Raw genomic sequence first — 20,042 nt, 5'->3', positions numbered from 1 at the left:
ACGTACAGGTACAGCTGCCCATGCAGCTTCAACACGATACCACAGTTCATCAAGAGTAATGACTGGCGTATTGTGACGAGCCAGTTGCTCGGCCACCATTGACCACACGTTTTCAGTTGGTGAGAGATCTGGAAAATCTGCTGGCCAGGGCAGCAGTCGAACATTTTCTGTGTCCAGAAAGGCCCGTACATGACCTGCAACATGGGGTCGTGCATTATCCTGCTGAAATGTAGGGTTTCGCAGGGATCGAATGAAGGATAGAGCCACGGATCGTAACACATCTGAAATGTAACGTCCATTGTTCAAAGTGCCGTCAATGCGAACAAGAGGTGACCGAGACGTGTAACCAATGGTACCCCATACCATGACGCCGGGTGATACGCCAGTATGGCGATTACGAATACACGCTACCAATGTACGTTCACAGCGATGTCGCCAAACACGGATGCGACCATCATGATGCTGTAAACAGAACCTGGATTCATCCGAAAAAATGACGTTTAGCGATTCGTGCACCCAGTTTCGTTGTTGAGTACACCATCGCAGGGGCTCCTGTCTGAGATGCAGCGTCAAGGGTAACCGCAGCCATGGTCTCCGAGATGATAGTCCATGCTGCTGCAAACGTCGTCGAACTGTTCGTGCAGATGGTTGTCGTCTTGCAAACGTCCTCATCTGCTGACTCAGGGATCGAGACGTGGCTGCTCGATTCGTTTCAGCCATGCGGATAAGATGCCTGTCATCTCGACTGCTAGTGATACGAGGCCGTTGGGATCCTGCACGGCGTTCCGTATTACCCTCCTGAACCCACCGATTCCATATTCTGCTAATAGTCATTGTATCTCGACCAACGCGAGCAGCAACGTCGTGATACGATAAATCGCAATCGCGATAGGCTACAATCCGACCTTTATCAATGTCGGAAACGTGATGGTACGCATTTCTCCTCTTTGCACGAGGCATCACAACAACGTTTCACCAGGCAACGCCGGTCAACTGCTGTTTGTGTATGAGAAGTCGGTTGGTAACTCCCCTCATGTCAGCACATTGTAGGTGTCGCCACCGGCGTCAACCTTGTGTGAATGCTCAGAAAAGCTAATAATTTGTATATCACAACATCTTCCTCCTGTCGGTTAAATTTCGCGTCTGTAGCACGTCATCTTCGTAGTGTAGCAATTTTAATGGCCAGTAGTGTATATAGTTTGTATTCCTTAAACACATTGAGTCCCGCCTTTGTCTATGATAATGATGAAGGCCAAAGCAGTGAATTAAAATTTTAAAATTCGTACGAGCACCGAGATTCTAACGCATATCTTTTACTCGCTAGCCAGATGCATTACCCGTTAGTAAAACTAACAGATCTGCATGAACTATCCGTGTATGTCTCCGTCACTGTTACAAATTCCGACTCACACCTCAGCCCATTGCTATTTTCGTTCTAAACGCGCATCAGTAATGTCAAAGCTCTCCGAAGTTGTAATAACACCTTGGCAATGAGTGAAAGGGTGTTAATCCTGGTTGTACCAAAGGTGTAGGTGATATATTAATCATATATAGTTGGTAATCCTGAGACAAATTGAGTCTCACCCTTACTTTTGATATTGATGTAGGCCAAGGCAATAAATCAAAATTTGTACCAGCACTGATGTAAGTTTAGAAAGCAATGTGCTGAGACGTGAGTTGGAATTTGTAAGAATGAGGCGGGATGTATTAGGGTAGCCAATGCAGCTCTGATATCTTTAGTGCCTGTAAGGTGTCACAAATAGCGCATCTGACTAGCAACCAGGAAACCAGGGATAGAATCCTGGCGGTGGTACAAATTTTAATTCATTGCTTTGGCTTACATGATCATAATTAATAAAGCAGGTTAACGAGCGTGTTTATTATTTTGGTTACGAACAAATTTTGTGAAATTGAGTTTTACCCATCGAGGAAATACGGAAACTCAGCGAAAACCGGCGTTGGTCGCACCTGCTGGCCTGGAATCACCTGCCAGGAGCATTTCCGGCGACGTTTGGGGGTCGGAGCTATCAAACTACGGGGATGTTGACTGCCACATTTCAGCCGATCTTCCACACAGTCCCTGATAAGGGGTTTACCGGAGGGAAGGTATAGGACGCACAAGGGCTATGGTTTGGGTGGGCAACCCAGGGGCAACAGCAGCAGCATAATTAACAGTTAAAAATTTTTAACAGAAAATTTATCTAACAATTAGCAAGCTTAATTTGGTATAGCATGTGTGTAAGATAATGACATTTTAAGGATAAGATCATCAGTAAAAACATCAGTCTGAAAATAAGGAAACGTATCATGAAAGGTTTCGTTTGGAGTGTGACCCTATATGGATGTGAAACTTGAACAATTGGAAGAGAAGAAAGAAGACGGCTGGAGGCCCTGGAGATGTGGTGCTATAGAAGGATGATGAAGATCAGCTGAAGAGCCAAAGTAACAAATGAAGAGGTGCTTAGAAGAGTACAGGAAACCAGATCTCTGTGGAGGCACATCCAAACAAGAAGAGACAAACTTGTAGGGTACATCCTACTACACAACAACATCATTGGAACAATAGCAGAAGCAGCTATTGAGGGAAGGAATCGGCGGGGGAGACCAAGGATATCATACATGCAACAGATCGTGAATGACGTTTGATGTAACACGTACGTGGAAATGAAAAGGAAGGCAGAGAGAAGAGGGGAATGGCGCTCTGCTGCAAACCAACCTCACGGTTGAACACTAAAAGAAAGAAAGAAAGAAAGAAAGAAGAAGATCTCGCTCAGCTTGAACAATCTCAGATGTTTTTAAAATAATGATCTCTTAAAAAGACAAAAATTAACTTTAACAAATCCCAAGACAATGGTATTTTAAGTAAGATGCAATGCAATCAACATCTTGAACCACTAGCATCCTCCTGAGTTCGTGCCAAAATTTGAAGCTAATAAATAACGACGTTAAAAAACTGACTGATTAAATTTATAACAACAAGAATCAACAATACCAACACAAATGAGACCGTTGGTCAGTTAATTTCAGAAACAATCATTTCTCAAGACACACAACTGGCTAAAATCGTAAAACCCACATTCAATAACTGACTGGTAACAGTTTACAGAGATTAAAAGGTGATTAAATGAATTTCGTGCACTCGCACAGAATGCAAGAAAATACTGCTAGGCACGCACTTAACACAGTTCAATTTCCAAGTGGCAAGCAAATTAAGCGAGGCACTTTAACAAACCTTCAAACATAATAATTTTAACAGAACTGTTGCGTACATAACTTTTTCCATAATAATCGAAGACCAAGGCACCGACCCGTCCTCCTTTGTCACAGCAACATTAAAAATACGGTTACTGATTGTGCGGTTTCTTTTCTCCATCAGCTGATCGGCTCAGCTGATTTGGATCGTTATAAAGAACTTGAATTGCTTGCCCAACAACTTGGAGGGAAAGGGGACCGATTACAGGACCCGAGGTGTAGTGCACTAAAATAGACTAAGTTTATAACATTACTAAGCAGCAATAGTTGGCCACACATAAAGCTTACATTGCTTAAAGGGGCACGTGGCATATGAGCATTGACACAAGGATCAACTCCGCTATTTGACAAGAATGAAACCTGAACGTAACAAGGTTCAGTGCATCTAATTACAGCAAGTACGACACGGGGAGAGAGCTTTCACAGTTGTGAATGCTAACAGTTTAGAACATCTTATTCAGCTGATCAAGCTATACCACAAAGCCACATGCAAACGTATGCTTGAGCCTACTACACTTGTGAGACCTTTAACTAGTATACGCAGTTTCAAGCACTAAGCTCCATTCATAAGGGACATTCATAATTAGCTTGTGATTCAACTCGCCGCCATATAAACAGTCGTTACACTTAGAAATGTCCGATGAGCAGCAACGTTCACCGTTTTCAATCTCCGGAATTGGTGTCATCGGGCAGCGTACACAGCGGCATCAGAAGACACGAGACCACCACGTCACAGCTCCACAGACCAGATCAGTGAAGGACAACCGTAGCCGACCGACACCAGCCGACTGATCCCGGGCCGGTCTCAGCACCCCTAGCTGGCCAGGAGCACCAGCACTCCTCTCGACTCCCTCTCGCTACCGCCAGCCGCACGCGTCTCCTCGTTCGCGTCGCAACCTCGTCCTCTCGCGGCTAGTTTCTCCACTCGACCTCTCCAAATTCTCGCAAAGGTCTTCTTGCCGAAGGAAAGCGCACCCTCGTACTAAGCGCCACGGCTCAGTCTCAGACACTGCCTACAGGATTAGCGGGGCAGTCGAGGTGCATTAGAGGGCCCGAGCGTTCGTCAAACCAAGAACGTGTGCATGCAATCCTCGAAAGAAGCGAGTGTCCACAGCATGTTCATCATGAAGATGCGGGAGAAATGACAACACTTCGCCGTATTCTATAGTGATGCTTCTGTTGTAAAGGCAGAAAGCGGAGAATGAGACACTCAACAACAGTTAGGTAAAAATCGTTAACTTAATTTAGTGACCGCAGAACGCTAGTGCAGTCTGGTCCAATACAATATCCAGTGTCAAAATCCTAGTTAAGTCTGTAATACTGTAATCACTGAGAGAGATGGTGACTACTCACAATACTGAAGGGGGCTGACTAGCTTGCACCAGCCTCTGATACATTTTGATAGTGGTGCTGCCCGTGCCAGTAAGGAGAGCGTGTCCTTGGTGTAACTGTTGGTTGGCGGTCTCCGACTGCTGCGTGGCTGCCTCACTCCGTGGTACTAGGAATATCTAGTGCCGACCTACGAATTACGAAGTGACATGTCTGGCGTGGTCTCTATGACGAACAACACCACATCCTTGCCTTCACCCCTCCCCCCTCCCCAAACACCCTTACGTCACGGTGTATTTGGCTTTTCTGGTAACGACTGTGTGGGAAGGTGTGGGTCCAGGTATCACTAAGAAGATAGGTTCTGGAACTGTGGTCGATGCCAAGTTGCTCCCCATACCCCAACATTCACCTTGCGAATGTCAGGGAACGCCGGCCAAGAAACTGGTCATGGGTTGTATAGCTGCGCCCAGGGATGGAGCATCTTCTGGAACTGGTAATGTCGCAAAGCCGACCAATGTGTCTTCAAATGCGTCCAGAAAAATTGCAGGGTGGAGAGGACGAGCTCTCTGTGGTAGAGGCTGCTGACTCACAAGGGAACATCCTCATCGCACCCCCCTCAGATTTAGTTATAAGTTGGCACAGTGGACAGGCCTTGAAAAACTAAACACAGATCAATCGAGAAAACAGGAAGAAGTTGTGTGGAACTATGAAAAAAAAGCAAAATATACAAACTGAGTAGTCCATGCACAATATAAGCAACATCTAGGAAAACGTAAGCAAAGGAGCGCCGTGGTCCCATGGTTAGCGTGAGCAGCTGCGGGACGAGAGGTCGTGGGTTCAAGCCTCTCCTCGAGTGAAAATTTTAATTTTAATTTTCAGTTTACGTGACACTCTTATGTTTTTATCACTTTTTTGGGAGTGATTATCACATCCACAAGAAAACCTAAATCGGGCTAGGTAGAAGAATCCTTTTACCCATTCGCCAAGTGTACAAATTAGGTGGGTCGACAACATATTCCTGTCATGTGACACACATGCAGTCACCAGTGGCGTATAGAATATATCAGACGTGTTTTCCTGTGAGGAATCGGTTGACCCATGACCTTGCGATCAAATGTTTTCGGTTCCCATTGGAGAGGCACGTCCTTTCGTCTACTAATCGCACGGTTTTGCGGTGCGGTCGCAAAACACAGACACTAAACTTATTACAGTGAACAGAGACGTCAATGAACGAACGGACAGATCATAACTTTGCGAAAATAAAGAAAGTAAAATTTTCACTCGAGGGAAGATTTTTTTTTTTTTTTTTTTTTTTTTTTTTTTTTTTTTTTTGTAATCTCATTTTGTTCGTTATCGTTCGTTTCAAATGTTCGTGGTGGACGTCACCTGACGCCCATTTAAGTTCGTGTTTGATCCATTCACTCAGTTTTTTTTATTACAGAGGGCAGCTAACCCTCTCACCGAACACGCTGAGCTACCGTGCCGGCTTCGATCCGCAGCCACTCACGCTAACCACGGGACCACGGCGCTCCTTTGCTCACTGTATCCTATATGTTGCTTATCTTACACATGGACTACTCAGTTCGTATATTTTGCTTTTTTTTTTCATAGTTTCACACAACTTCTTCCTGTTTTCTCGATTGATCTGTGTTCAGTTTTTCAAGGCCTATCCACTGTGCCAACTTATAACTAAATCTGAGGGGGGTGCGATGGGGAGGTTCCCTTGTCAGTAATGACGTCGACTTACGTGGGCTCTCCGTCCAGGGCTGGCACCGTGAGACACAAGGGCGACTGGGGCTGCGAGATGGCATAGGGCCCCGTCTCTGAAACCGAGAAATCTGCAACAGGAGCACACAGGCTACAGGTGCGGAGCTGATACAGCCTAGGCAAACCCTGAAAAATGAAATGAAATGTCATGTGGCGAGGGCCTCCCGTCGGGTAGACCGTTCGCCTGGTACAAGTCTTTTGAGTTAACGCCAATTCTGTGACTTGCGTGTCGATGAGGGTGAGATGATGATGGTTAGGACAACACAACACCCAACCCCTGAGCGGAGAAAATCTAGTACCCAGCCGAGAATTAAACCCGGGCCCTTGGCATAACATTCCGTCGCGCTGACCACTCAGCTACCGGGGCGGCCACCCCTGTACAAGATAGATAGGATCTGCCAAAGACTCTGAAAAACACATGATCATCGACATTAAATTTAGTGCTCCGTGGAGGAAGAGCCGATTGCTGTGGGTTCTACATCAGATGCAGCAATGTTTTCTGTTGGTATCCATGCAGCAGTTCCGCAGGCGAGTTGCCGTTACTTGGTTGGGAAAAGGATGAGGACAGGAAAATCAGATGAGCTTGCTCCCCTCTGTGGGTGACACGTAACTTGTCCCTTTGCTGCTTGAGTGCACGTACAAAGCTCTCCGCTTCGTCGTTAGATTTCGGGAGAAACGGTGCCCTTGTCGCATGTTGAATTCCGTTCGGATTCCAAATTTGCTTAACGCTGATGACATAAATTTTGGTCCATTATCTGAGACTATCGGTTCTGGGAGACCTTCGATACAGCAACTGACGTGGCCGTTTTCATGATATTTGCCATTGTAGTCGATTTAATCGGTCCCAAAAATGGGAATTTGCTACAAGCGTCCATAACAATTAGCGAAAGGTTGTTCTAAAATAGACTCGCAGAACCAATGTGTAACTTCTGCCAAAGGGCGTTGTGTCTTGACCATAGATCAGTCTATGAGTCCACTTCGACGCATGTACAACGGCACTACGCCCCAAAGGCCTTGATGCAAAAGACGAACTCCCTTCTGTAAAGACAGTGGAACAAACACGCGCGATTAATCAATATCCAAGTGAAGCAGCATGGCACCCTGTTGTAGACATGGCGGTTATCGCTGAAACAAGTCGTTTTCGGTCACATCGGTTCATTTCCAGTTTAATCTGACTGTTACAATCGCTCAAAATAACAGATTTATGAAATAACCAATTTTCAGTTTTTTACTCCTGTTACTTCCAGTAATAAATGTAGAGTTCGAACAATGATAATAATTGGAAGTAGGTAGCAGTGGGAAAAAACATTTCGACACCGTACCGGGGACATCGTTTGGTTCACCGATGGGTCGAAAATAGACCAAGGCGCTGGGGCAGGGGTGTACGGGGTTCAGCCAAGACTCTCTAGGGAAACTGGCCTCTGTATTCCAAGCTGAAATTACTGCAATCAGAGCATGTGTGGAGGAGAATATGCGTAGGTCTACAATGACCGTAGCATTTACATCTATTCAGCCAGCCAGGCAGCCCTGAAATCATTGGCAGCTCCTGCAACAAGATGTAAGATTGTTGTAGAATGCCGCAGGGCTCTGGTGGAGCTAGGGGCAAGCAACAAGGTAAACCGAGTGAGGGTCCCTGGCCACTCAGGGATCCGTAGCAATGAACAAGCCGATAGACTGGCTAGGACAGGAACCTGTCCTGGCAATCACCAAGGATATGATCAAAATATGGTCAAATTAGAACTACGGAACGGGTTTAGGAAACAGAACGTAGGATATTGGATCAAGGTTCATAAACAAAAACATGGTAAGGTAATGATGCCCAAGCCATGTTTTGAAAGAAGCCCTGTAATGCAGGGATTGAACAGGAAAGAGATTAAACTCATGACTGGACTGATGACACAATGGGTATAACGGAAGAGGACCCTAAATGTAGGATCTGTGATGAGCGTGAAGAAATTGCATCACACCTAATCTTCGAATGCCTGGCATTGGAGAGTAAAAGATACAGAATCTTCGGGACAACTAGACCTGAAGAAATTGTGTCTAACAAAAAACTGGTAGAGGGACTTCTTACACTATTTAAGGGCACTGGTTGGCTTTACTAGATATACAGGGAGCGATACAGCACAATAAACCTAGTTTCGGTGCGGGCAGTGGCTGGTCAGACCTAAGCTGTTTTAGCTTCCCTGTTAAAATCAGTCAATCAATCAGTCGAACAATGATTGACAAAGTCTAATGAAGATGAAGGAGTGGGAGATTACGATCGATACGGGGTTGAGGCTGCGCCAGAAACCAGAGGCGTTGTCCACAACAAAGATTTCAGTACTGAAGGAGACAGGTGCAGCGAAGACAATAGCGAAATATCACTTGGTGACTTCCCTGCGTATTAATTGTTGGACGGTATGAATTTTTCACGCTGAAGCAATCACAAAATTAAGGGTTCAGTTGTTATCCCAAGTTTATAGCACGTCAATATAATTATAGGTATATCAATCAAATTTAAGTTTTCTTGCAAGGAACGTTGTGGATGATTTCTCATTATGAGATGTTGCAAGTTTATTGTGCCACCTCAGTTTTTAATCATTTAAAGCAAATGTAGCCACGCACTTCATTGTTACTACACTTCATAAAATATTTGCAAGTTAGGGGTGGTGCCATTCTGCAATACAACTGATGTCTGAGGACGACAGTGAGGAATACCGCATAGAGCAGGTGTGGCCAAGTCTTGCACACTGTACGTGCAGGTGTACTGTCCAATAGGCAACGCCACACGGCGACAGGTACATTACTGTCTCTGCAGTACTGTATCGGTTCTTGTCATGTGTTTGTTGCTAATTTCTAACTGTGGGAGTTATTATTAAAACAACGCTGAACGTTTTTTTTTTCAATTTCTATAGTAAGCTGACATTTCAAATCAATGGAAATTTAACAAAAAAAGTTACTTGTTTCTAAAAATAAGTTTTATTTAAAAACTAAAAATTTTACCACTGCTTACCTGATTACCAGTAAAAAAATGAAAAATCTGTTATGATCAATGGGTAATCCAACGAGAGGTTCATGGTCCTACACATCAATATTGAAATGTATTTATCGAACACCGTATCGTTGCCAGCTGGTAAACGAGAGAGAAGGTGTCTGCACTGAAATGTTTGGCTGACAGTCTGTAAATGATTTCATACTGGTAACTGGACTATATCAAAGACCAGCGCTGCAGCTTCTGCGCTGTAAGTGGTGGAACTGGTTTGGAAAAGCTCAACAACGACGTCGGTGGCAGGTGGAATGAACATACTGGTGGAATTTTGTTACATTTTATATAATGGCAGGGTCTTCCTTCTCTAGTTGGGAATAATTGCGCCGAGCCTTGGTCACGAGCTTAGATGCAAAAACAGTCGGTCTGTTCATAGATCCAAGTGTGTGCAAAAGCACTGCACCAATCATGTATGAGTAAGCAGCGATCGCTAGCATCACTGGCTTAGTGGGATCAAAATGTATGAAACAACTATCACTCAATACAGTGTCCTTCATTCGTCGAAACGCAGTTTGACATAGTGAGTTTTCCTACTACTACTTGAAGTTCAATTATGTTGCGAGATGCTGGGATATCATGAATGGCAGTTAAATGAGATTAGGAATGGTGGATACCTTGACCTTTGATTATGATACTCGATTTCAGTGTGAAAGAAGGAACACTCGCCTTTATTGCACTTGAGACCAGGGGGAGAGAGGACCTTAAATAAACTTCTCAGAGAGATATTCCTCCAAAAACCACAATATTATCCTAACAATTCGTGCACGAAGGCACTGTACCAGTCAGCTGTTCAAGATAGCGCTGAAAAATTGCAAACGCCGAAGCACTGCCGAAGGGCAAACTAAATACTTAAATAAACGCAAGTGGGAGTTGACCACAAAAATTTTTGAGACTGCTCGTCCAATGGAATCTCCAGTAAGTCTGTTTTAGAGGAGAAATGACAGCGGCCGTTGTGGCCGAGCAGTTCTAGGCGCTTCAGTCCGGAACCGCGCTGCTGCTACGGTCACAGGTTCGAATCCTGGGGTTTATATCAGTGTGATGCCCTTAGGTCAGTTAGGTTTAAGTAGTTCTAAGTCTATGGGACTGATGACCTCAGATGTTAAGTCCCATAATGCTCAGACTCATTTGAACCATTTTTGGGCAAAGTAGAGCTGATGGGCAAACAGGTAGCGCGACCAGTTCAATCGCCGCATCATTTCAAATCAGTCAAGGCAGCGCAGTAGACAACACCAGCTGCGTGCCAGGCCCTCGGTGCTTCACGTCACACAAGCGGCAGGCGTGCCCCTGCCGTGACGCAAAGTGTTTCCATTGCGGCAAGCATATACACGTACACTCAGTGTGTTTGCGAAAGCGAAATCACGTACGCAATCTGTTCCTTATTCCAAGTGTCAGTCTACGAACGTCATCGTTGTATGTTGAGATGTGATTGTCATGGCGCCAAGTCAGTGTCAAAATCAATGTCGAAGAAGTCTCAGAACCCTTATCCCACTCACGACGAAAAGACAAACTTTTTTAACTCTGAAGATTGCTGGTTACAAAGTGCACGTGCAATTAGATACGTGAGCTTTAGTGACAATTTTGAACAGACGTGTATATGAACTATTAGGAATGCATAAATTGTACAAGTCACAGACAACTCTCTCAGCTTAGAACGGATACGATGTCCCAATTCTTGGTGTTTGTAGCCTGCCTGCCGTTTTTCGCAATGTCACAAAGACATTTCCATTCACAGTGTGTGTTCAAAGGATAGTCAATACATTTTTGGTATTGATTCAGTCGACCTTTTTGCGTCAGGACAATGGTACTTTTTGTGAATTCTGCGCCTCACGACGGTGCTTCAAAACTTTGGGCAGACTTTAGTGAACGTTCTCAGGACAGCCTAGACAAAACAACCAGTTTTGAGGCTCACATCAGAAGAGGAAAAGGCGCAACCTCGGTTTTATCGGGCACGGCCCGTCCGTCATGCAATTAGAGATCAAGTGGGGCAAAAATTTTCAAACTGGCGGGACTAAGTTGTAACCGCTTCAGTACCAGCTATACAGTGGGCAACTAGTCTTGTAGTGATCAAGAAATCGTGATGTATGCTGATTTCAAGTCAACAGTGAATCCTCAGTGATTGATTAATTTGTATTACCACGGCCTGACGAACTAGTGGATAAGCTAAGCGCAGGTCATTTCTTCAAAATGGTTCAGATGGCTCTGAGCACTATGGGACTTAACATCTGATGTTATCAGTCCCATAGACTTAGAACTACTTAAACCTAACTAACCTAAGGACACCACACGGATATAAGCCCTATGATTCGAACCTGTGACCGTAACAGCAGCGCGGTTCCGGACTGAAGCGCCTAGAATCGCTCGGTGACAACGGCCGCTGTCATTTCTTCTCTAAAACAGACTTACTGGAGATTCCATTGGACGAGCAGTCTCAAAAATTTTTGTGGTCAACTCCCACTTGCGGTTATTTAAGTATTGAGTTTGCCCTTCGGCAGTGCTTCAGCGTTTGCAATTTTTCAGCGCTATCTTGAACAGCTGACTGGTACAGTGCCTGCGTGCACGAATTATTAGGATAATATTGTGGTTTTTGGATGTACTCCTTAGGAATATCTCTCTAATCTGGGCTGCAGTGAATGACGCTACCTGCGGATTATGGCTCGGAGGATCCCTGACAGCAACGCCACCATAATGAATAATGCTGTCCGTGCAGCCACAGAACGTCGTGTTACAACTCAAACTGTGCGCAATAGGCTGCATGATGCGCAACTTCACTCCCGATGTGCATGGCGAGAGCCATCTTTGTAACCACGACACCATGCGGCGCCGTACAGATGGGCCCAACAACATGCCGAATGGAATGCCACTTGGTGCAGGGAGTGGCAACTGACCCTTAACATAGACAAATGTAATGTACTGCGATTACATAGAAAGAAGGATCCGTTATTGTATGATTATATGATAGCGGAACAAACACTGGTAGCAGTTACTTCTGTAAAATATCTGGGAGTAGGCGTGCGGAACGATTTGAAGTGGAATGATCATATAAAATTAATTGTTGGTAAGGCGGGTACCAGGTTGAGATTCATTGGGAGAGTGCTTAGAAAATGTAGTCCATCAACAAAGGAGGTGGCTTACAAAACACTCGTTCAACCTATACTTGAGTATTGCTCATCAGTGTGGGATCCGTACCAGATCGGGTTGACGTAGGAGATAGAGAAGATCCAAAGAAGAACGGCGCGTTTCGTCACAGGGTTATTTGGTAACCGTGATAGCGTTACAGAGATGTTTAATAAACTTAAGTGGCAGACTCTGCAAGAGAGGCGCTCTGCATCGCGGTGTAGCTTGCTCGCCAGGTTTCGAGTGGGTGCGTTTCTGGATGAGGTATCGAATATATTGCTTCCCCCTACTTATACCTCCCGAGGAGATCACGAATGTAAAATTAGAGAGATTAGAGCGCGCACGGAGGCTTTACGGCAGTCGTTCTTCCCGCGAACCATACGCGACTGGAACAGGAAAGGGAGGTAATGACAGTGGCACGTAAAGTGCCCTCCGCCACACACCGTTGGGTGGCTTGCGGAGTATAAATGTAGATGTAGATGTAGACCGCTCAGTATTGGTGGCACGATCTCTTCACCGATGAGTGTCGCATATGCCTTCAACCAGACAATCGTCGCAGACGTGTTTGGAGGCAACCCGGTCAGGCTGAACGCCTTAGACACACTGTCCAGCAATTGCAGCAAGGTGGCGGGTCCCTGCTGTTTTGGGGTGGCATTATTTGGGGCCAACTACGCCCCTGGTGGTCATGGAAGGCGCCGTAACGGCTGTACGATACGTGAAAGCCATCCTCCGACCGATAGTGCAATCGTATCGGCAGCATATTGGCGAGGCATTCGTCTTCATGGACGACAAGTTGCGCACATCTTGTGACTGCCTTCCTTCAGGATAACGATATCGCTCGACTATAGTGGCCAGCATGTTCTCCAGACATGAACCCTATCTAACATGCCTGGGATAGATTGAAAAGAGCTGTTTATGGACGACGTGACCCACCAACCACTCTGAGGGATCCACGCCGAATCGCCGTTGAGAAGCGGGACAATCTGGACCAACAGTACCTTGATGTACTTGTGGATAGTATGCCACGAAGAATATATGCATGATTCAATGCAAGAGGACACGCTACTGAGTATTAGAGGTACCGGTGTGTACAGCAATCTGGACCACCATCTATAAAGGGCCTACTGTATGGTGGTACAACATGCAATGCGTGGTTTTCAAGAGCAATAAGAAGGATGGAAATGGTGTTTATGTTGATCTCTGTTCTAATTTTCTGTGTAGGTTCCGGAACTCTCGGAACCGAGGTGATGCAAACCTTATTTTGTTGTGTGTATCTCGCACATTCACAGGTCTCATGGATTTCTGTGTAAAATGATTGGTAATATCCAACCCTCGGTGCACTAAGACTGGTACCTCGTATATTTACTGGTCTCATAGATTTCTATTTACACGATGCATGCACTGCTGCCATCTATCAACAATAGAAATCCCCGAGACCAGTGAATGTACGTGGTACCTAACACCGCCAGGTTTGGATATCAAAATTCAGTTTGTGTAGAAATCCATGAGACCAGCAAAGGTACATGGTACCTCTCCTAATTCACCGAGTATTATATATTACCACTCAGTTTGCATAGGAGCAGCTAGGTGATACTAAAGAAGTGACGAAACTGATCGCGTGATTAATACACTGAAGAGCCAAAGAAACTCGTAGAGCTCTCTAATATTGCGTGGCGCCGCCGTGGGCACGCAACACGACGTGGCATGGACTCGGCTAATATCTGAAGTAGTGTTGGAGAGAACTGACGTCCTGAATGTGCAGACTGTCCATAAATCCGTAATTGTACGAGGGATTGGAGATGTCTACTGACAGCACGTTGCAAGGCATCCCAGATATGCTCAGTAATGTCCATACGTTCATGTCTGAGGAGTTTCGTGGGCAGCGGAAGTGTTTAAACTCAGAAGAGTGTTCACGGAGCCACTCTGTAGCAATTCTGGACTCTTCAGGGTGTCCCATTGTCCTGTTGGAATTGCCGACTATAGCCCCACGTTCAGACTCACTTAAATCTTGATAACCTGGCGTTGTAGCAGCAGTAATAGATCTTACAACTGCGCCAGACACTTGCTGCCCTATATAGGAGTTCCCAACCGCAGTGCCGTAGTCTGCCTTTTTACATATCTCTGTATGTGAATACGCATGCCTATACAAGTTTCTTTGGCACTTGCTTGTATATTTTACAAAAAGAACAGTTAACAGTTATTGGTATACATTATTTCTAGAAAACGTGTTTGAAGTTCCATCAATTACCTCATTCTTACTAACAGTTGCTGAATTTGTTGAGCTTACAAAAGCATACCTTGGGTTAGAGACCGTTCCTGCAGTACACTGACCAAGATTCAAACACAACAGACACTGAACAGAAACAGAGTGTAACAGTGGTGTTGTAAAGAATGTCTCGATTAGAAGTGACAGACAAGAATACGCAGAAGAATCAGCGTCTGTAGACGGAAAATAATCAAAACAGCAGTTCAGTTGTGAAACCACAGAAACAAAGTCAGTATAAATGCAATGCAGCAGGTAAGCACGATGTTTGTCCACGAATCTGCAAGAAACACGCTATCTTCATTGTCGTAGTGCTGCTGTCTCAACAAGGCACAAATCATCGAAAATACAGGGCTATTACAAATGGTTGAAGCGATTTCATAAATTCACTGTAGCTCCATTCATTGACATATGGTCACGACACAATACAGATACGTAGAAAAACTCATAAAGTTTTGTTCTGCTGAAGCCGCACTTCAGGTTTCTGCCGCCAGAGCGCTCGAGAGCGCAGTGAGACAAAATGGCGACAGGAGCCGAGAAAGCGTATGTCGTGCTTGAAATGCACTCACATCAGTCATTCATAACAGTGCAACGACACTTCGGGACGAAGTTCAACAAAGATCCACCAACTGCTAACTCCATTCGGCGATGGTATGCGCAGTTTAAAGCTTCTGGATGCCTCTGTAAGGGGAAATCAACGGGTCGGCCTGCAGTGAGCGAAGAAACGGTTGAACGCGTGCGGGCAAGTTTCACGCGTAGCCCGTGGAAGTCGACGAATAAAGCAAGCAGGGAGCTAAACGTACCACAGCCGACGGTTTGGAAAATCTTACGGAAAAGGCTAAAGCAGAAGCCTTACCGTTTACAATTGCTACAAGTCCTGACACCCGATGACAAAGTCAAACGCTTTGAATTTTCGGCGCGGTTGCAACAGCTCATGGAAGAGGATGCGTTCAGTGCGAAACTTGTTTTCAGTGATGAAGCAACATTTTTTCTTAATGGTGAAGTGAACAGACACAATGTGCGAATCTGGGCGGTAGAGAATCCTCACGCATTCGTGCAGAAAATTCGCAATTCACCAAAAGTTAACGTGTTTTGTGCAATCTCACGGTTTAAAGTTTACGGCCCCTTTTTCTTCTGCGTAAAAAACGTTACAGGACACGTGTATCTGGACATGCTGGAAAATTGGCTCATGCCACAACTGGAGACCGACAGCGCCGACTTCGTCTTTCAACAGGATGGTGCTCCACCGCACTTCCATCATGATGTTCGGCATTTCTTAAACAGGAGATTGGAAAACCGATGGATCGGTCGTGGTGGATATCATGATCAGCAATTCATGTCATGGCCTCTACGCTCTCCCGTCTTAACCCCATGCGATTTCTTTCTGTGGGGTTATGTGAAAGATTCAGTGTTTAAACCTCCTCTACCAAGAAACGTGCCAGAACTGCGAGCTCGCGTCAACGATGCTTTCGAACTCATTGATGGGGACATGCTGCGCCGAGTGTGGGAGGAACTCGATTATCGGCTTGATGTCTGCCGAATCACTAAAGGGGCACATATCGAACATTTGTGAATGCCTAAAAAAACTTTTTTTGGGTTTTTGTATGTGTGTGCAAAGCATTGTGAAAATATCTCAAATAATAAAGTTATTGTAGAGCTGTGAAATCGCTTCAATCATTTGTAATAACCCTGTATATGGAAACGAAGGACCAGGCTCGACTCCTACATTTTTGTATCCTGTAGCGAAACGTGGTTTCTAAAGTCAGAAAGTAGAGTGTGAGATAATAACAGTTAGGTAAAACTCGTTCACTTAATGACTCCAGGACACTAACGCAGTCAGATCCAATACAATGTCCACAGCGTCCAAGTTGGTAGCCAAGTCCATAAGTACTATAATCACTGAGAGAGTGGCTGAGTACTCGCACGCGCAGGTCACACTACTGATGGGGGCTGATGATGCTCGTAGCTTGCGGCGGCCTCCTATAAACTGAAAATAGGGCACTGCCTGTGTTGTTAACAAGCACGATGCAATATTCGTTCTGATATACATGCATGTTACCGGCCTGCGATTTCAGATTAAAATGTTTGCTCCCCTGTATGGGAATTACATAATGTGTGTACGAGTACAGGCTGCGAAACAGGAACGACTACATATGGAAGTTTGGCCGTGGGTCGTGGACGGATAGTCAAGGCGGTTCAGGGAACCACTCACGTAAAGGGATAAATCGTGGTTCGAGTCCCCACCCAGCACAAATTTTCGTTGTCGTAATTCTCTTATGCAGATGATGTTTGTTCGTTTTCGCAACTGCGATTACATTGAAACGTCGCCTTTGAACAATTATACATGACTGTCTTTAAACTCATACACAATATATTTTTTTTTTTAGCGCAACGCAATCTGACTTTCAAAAATCCCTACAAAAGAATGGCCCTGACTAACATTAACCTATACGTTTCACCAATCACTTACCTCACAAAAATCTTGGTTACTCGAACTACTGCAATACAGCGAGCACCACTACTGCCAGCTAAATAAAAGATTCAAACTACGGAAGGCACTAACTACTGATAGGGATAGTTAGCAAATGAAAGATATTAATAGAGAACAAACAATGTATTTACCTTAATAGTCATAATATATATAGCAGTTCATGACAAATTACAAAACTCCGCCATCTCTCTCCCCACATCCAAAACTGCTGGCGGCTCACCTCCAACTGCGCAACGCTACGCGCTGTTCACAGCCAGCTGCCTAACACTACAATGGCGAGTATTACAACAATGCAAAGCAGCCACAGACTGCACACAGCACAGCCAGTGATTTTCATACAGAGGTGGCGTTACCAATAAAAAAACCTAAACAGCCTACTTACATAGCCCCCATGCTACCCACAAAAAATTTTACAAATTTTTTTGGACACTGGCCAATACATATTTGTTAAAATTTTTTTCACAATTACAATAACAAAGAAATCAAATGCACACACTTATTGATACAATGTTGGTCAAAAGCTAAAATTTTCTCACAGTCCATAAAGATAGTTCTGATCATTCATCATAATAGTAATTACAGTTTTTTTTTCACAAAGTCTCATTAGTAAAAGAAATTGCACACAGAAGTAGTGGATTTCCATGCAGTCTTGAAGAAGTAGTGTTGTCCTTCCAACGGAAAGACAGTGCTGACTCGACATGCAGACAGGTAATGGGCCACAACAGAGTAAACCCACAGCAGAGTCAGTCGACGTTTTGAAGAATATTGGTAGTTAGGTCATCACAGAGCAGACCCACTGTAGTCCTGGTAGAGATTACGGTACTGGTGGGCCACCAGAGGTGCAGACCCACTGCAGTCCTTGTAGAAATAATGGTACTGGTGAGTCAGCAAAGGTGTAGACCCACTGTAGTCCTTGTAGAAATGATGGTACTGGTGGGTCATCAAAGATGCAGACCCACTGTAGTCCTTGTAGAGATGATGGTACTTGTGGGTCATCAAAGATGCAGACCCACTGTAGTCCTTGTAGAGATGGCCAGCAGCCATCTGTTGTGACTGTGCAGGTGCACAATCACCATCGAAGAGTCTTGCAGAGAATATAGCAAGTCCATGAACCACCACTTGTCCACTCACAAAAAAATTTGTTTGGCATGTCCTTAGAACCAGCAATGCTGTTATCCAGTCCCTTGCTGAATTATTAACACACGTGCAAACACTAACAGTCCCTACTTCTCACATATTGTCCATATACTATGACCAACAGAAACGTGTGCAGTGAGATGTAACTTACAAGTTACTTAATTTGATGAACTGGTGTCAATTACAATTTTATAACATGAGAATACAATAACAAAGATACAGAAAACATCATTAAAGAACATAACAATACAGATAACATTTGTAGTAAAACAGGCTTTACAAAAGAATAGAAATAAACATGTACATCAATGTTACAGGAATTATGACATAAGTAAATATATAAAGTAATGAGAATAGTTTTCGAAATATTAATTTCACACTTGAGCATAGAAACAGAACAGAATTAATAATGTCTATTCATCTTTAGAAAGTGAATAATATATTATTCATGCAAATTATATTTGAGGATAACAGTATTCCTCATCATAGTGAATGTACCTTAGTACTAAAAAAATTCCACAACATAAATCGTATTAGCTAAACACATAAAGACAGGAACAACACAAATACACAAGGGAACACAAACACATAGTGGGATAACACAGGGAAAGGACAGGGTTTCTTTTACTGCAGTATTTTGCAAACAAAACTTTCTTTACTTCTCGGAGATCTCCCTTCGTTCCCCATTATTTCCAAAAGGTCCTATCTATACCCGCTTTCTGTACTTTTTTCGTATAACTTCTCAATGCATTTCTTCCAATTCATCGCAACTCATTCTCTTATATAGTCTACCCCCTCTTAAGCTAACTTAAATCTACTGAGCTCAGATGCTAAACTAAGGGACGAGGCAATGCAGCAGCATAAATTACAACTAATATAAGGCAATGAGCAGCAAACAAGAAAAATAAATCAGTAGTAAACTGGCTTAGCAGAGTAACACAAAGTCAAATTCAGTAACACTATGCCTGGCAAACAGCAGCTTATATCTAAACATGACAAAGCTCAAGCAGAAAAAAATATTACACTAAAGACAACAAGACAGATAAGGGAAATGTCTATTCACATCTTAATGTCTATGCAATTAAAGTGGTGCACCACAAAAACTAATTCTACAAAAAATTACCAAATACTTGAAAAAAAATTATATATGCAGTTACTGTTATTAGTCCCTTCTTACTGTTCTTTCCATTCCAAGAGCTCCTTTTTTCGAAGAATGTGGATCATAAAGTAATTATTTAATAGATCTGTTGACAGAAAGTGTTCACATTAGCAAATGCATTTTATTTTATTTTATGAAACCAATGCTGCAAGACAGCTGGAAACCAGATATCAAATGAAATAAGCAACAATGTACAAAGCAAAGCATAAGAACATCGTTCAATAGCCATGTGGCATTTCATAAGTAGTAAAAAAAATATCTCATCTAGAAAGACAGTAGTCATAATCAGGTGTGTAGACAAACTATTTGTCATTTCATTAGGCATTTCAGTGAATATCAGAAAGTACGATATGTTTCCAAGTAATGAGCGTGTCGTATTTGCGATGCTTTCTACAAAGGAATGTCAGAAGCGAGGTTAATGGCCTCTTTTTTTCTCCACCTAATGGCTTTTTTTCCAGGCGGCTGGCCCAGCTGGGCGCCACAACGCATTACATCAAGGTCA

This window comes from Schistocerca nitens, chromosome 8, assembly GCF_023898315.1.
Source record: "Schistocerca nitens isolate TAMUIC-IGC-003100 chromosome 8, iqSchNite1.1, whole genome shotgun sequence".
Classification (NCBI taxonomy): Eukaryota; Metazoa; Arthropoda; class Insecta; order Orthoptera; family Acrididae; genus Schistocerca; species Schistocerca nitens.
The sequence above is the reverse complement of the archived record's forward strand: the minus strand, read 5'-3'. Positions refer to the sequence as shown.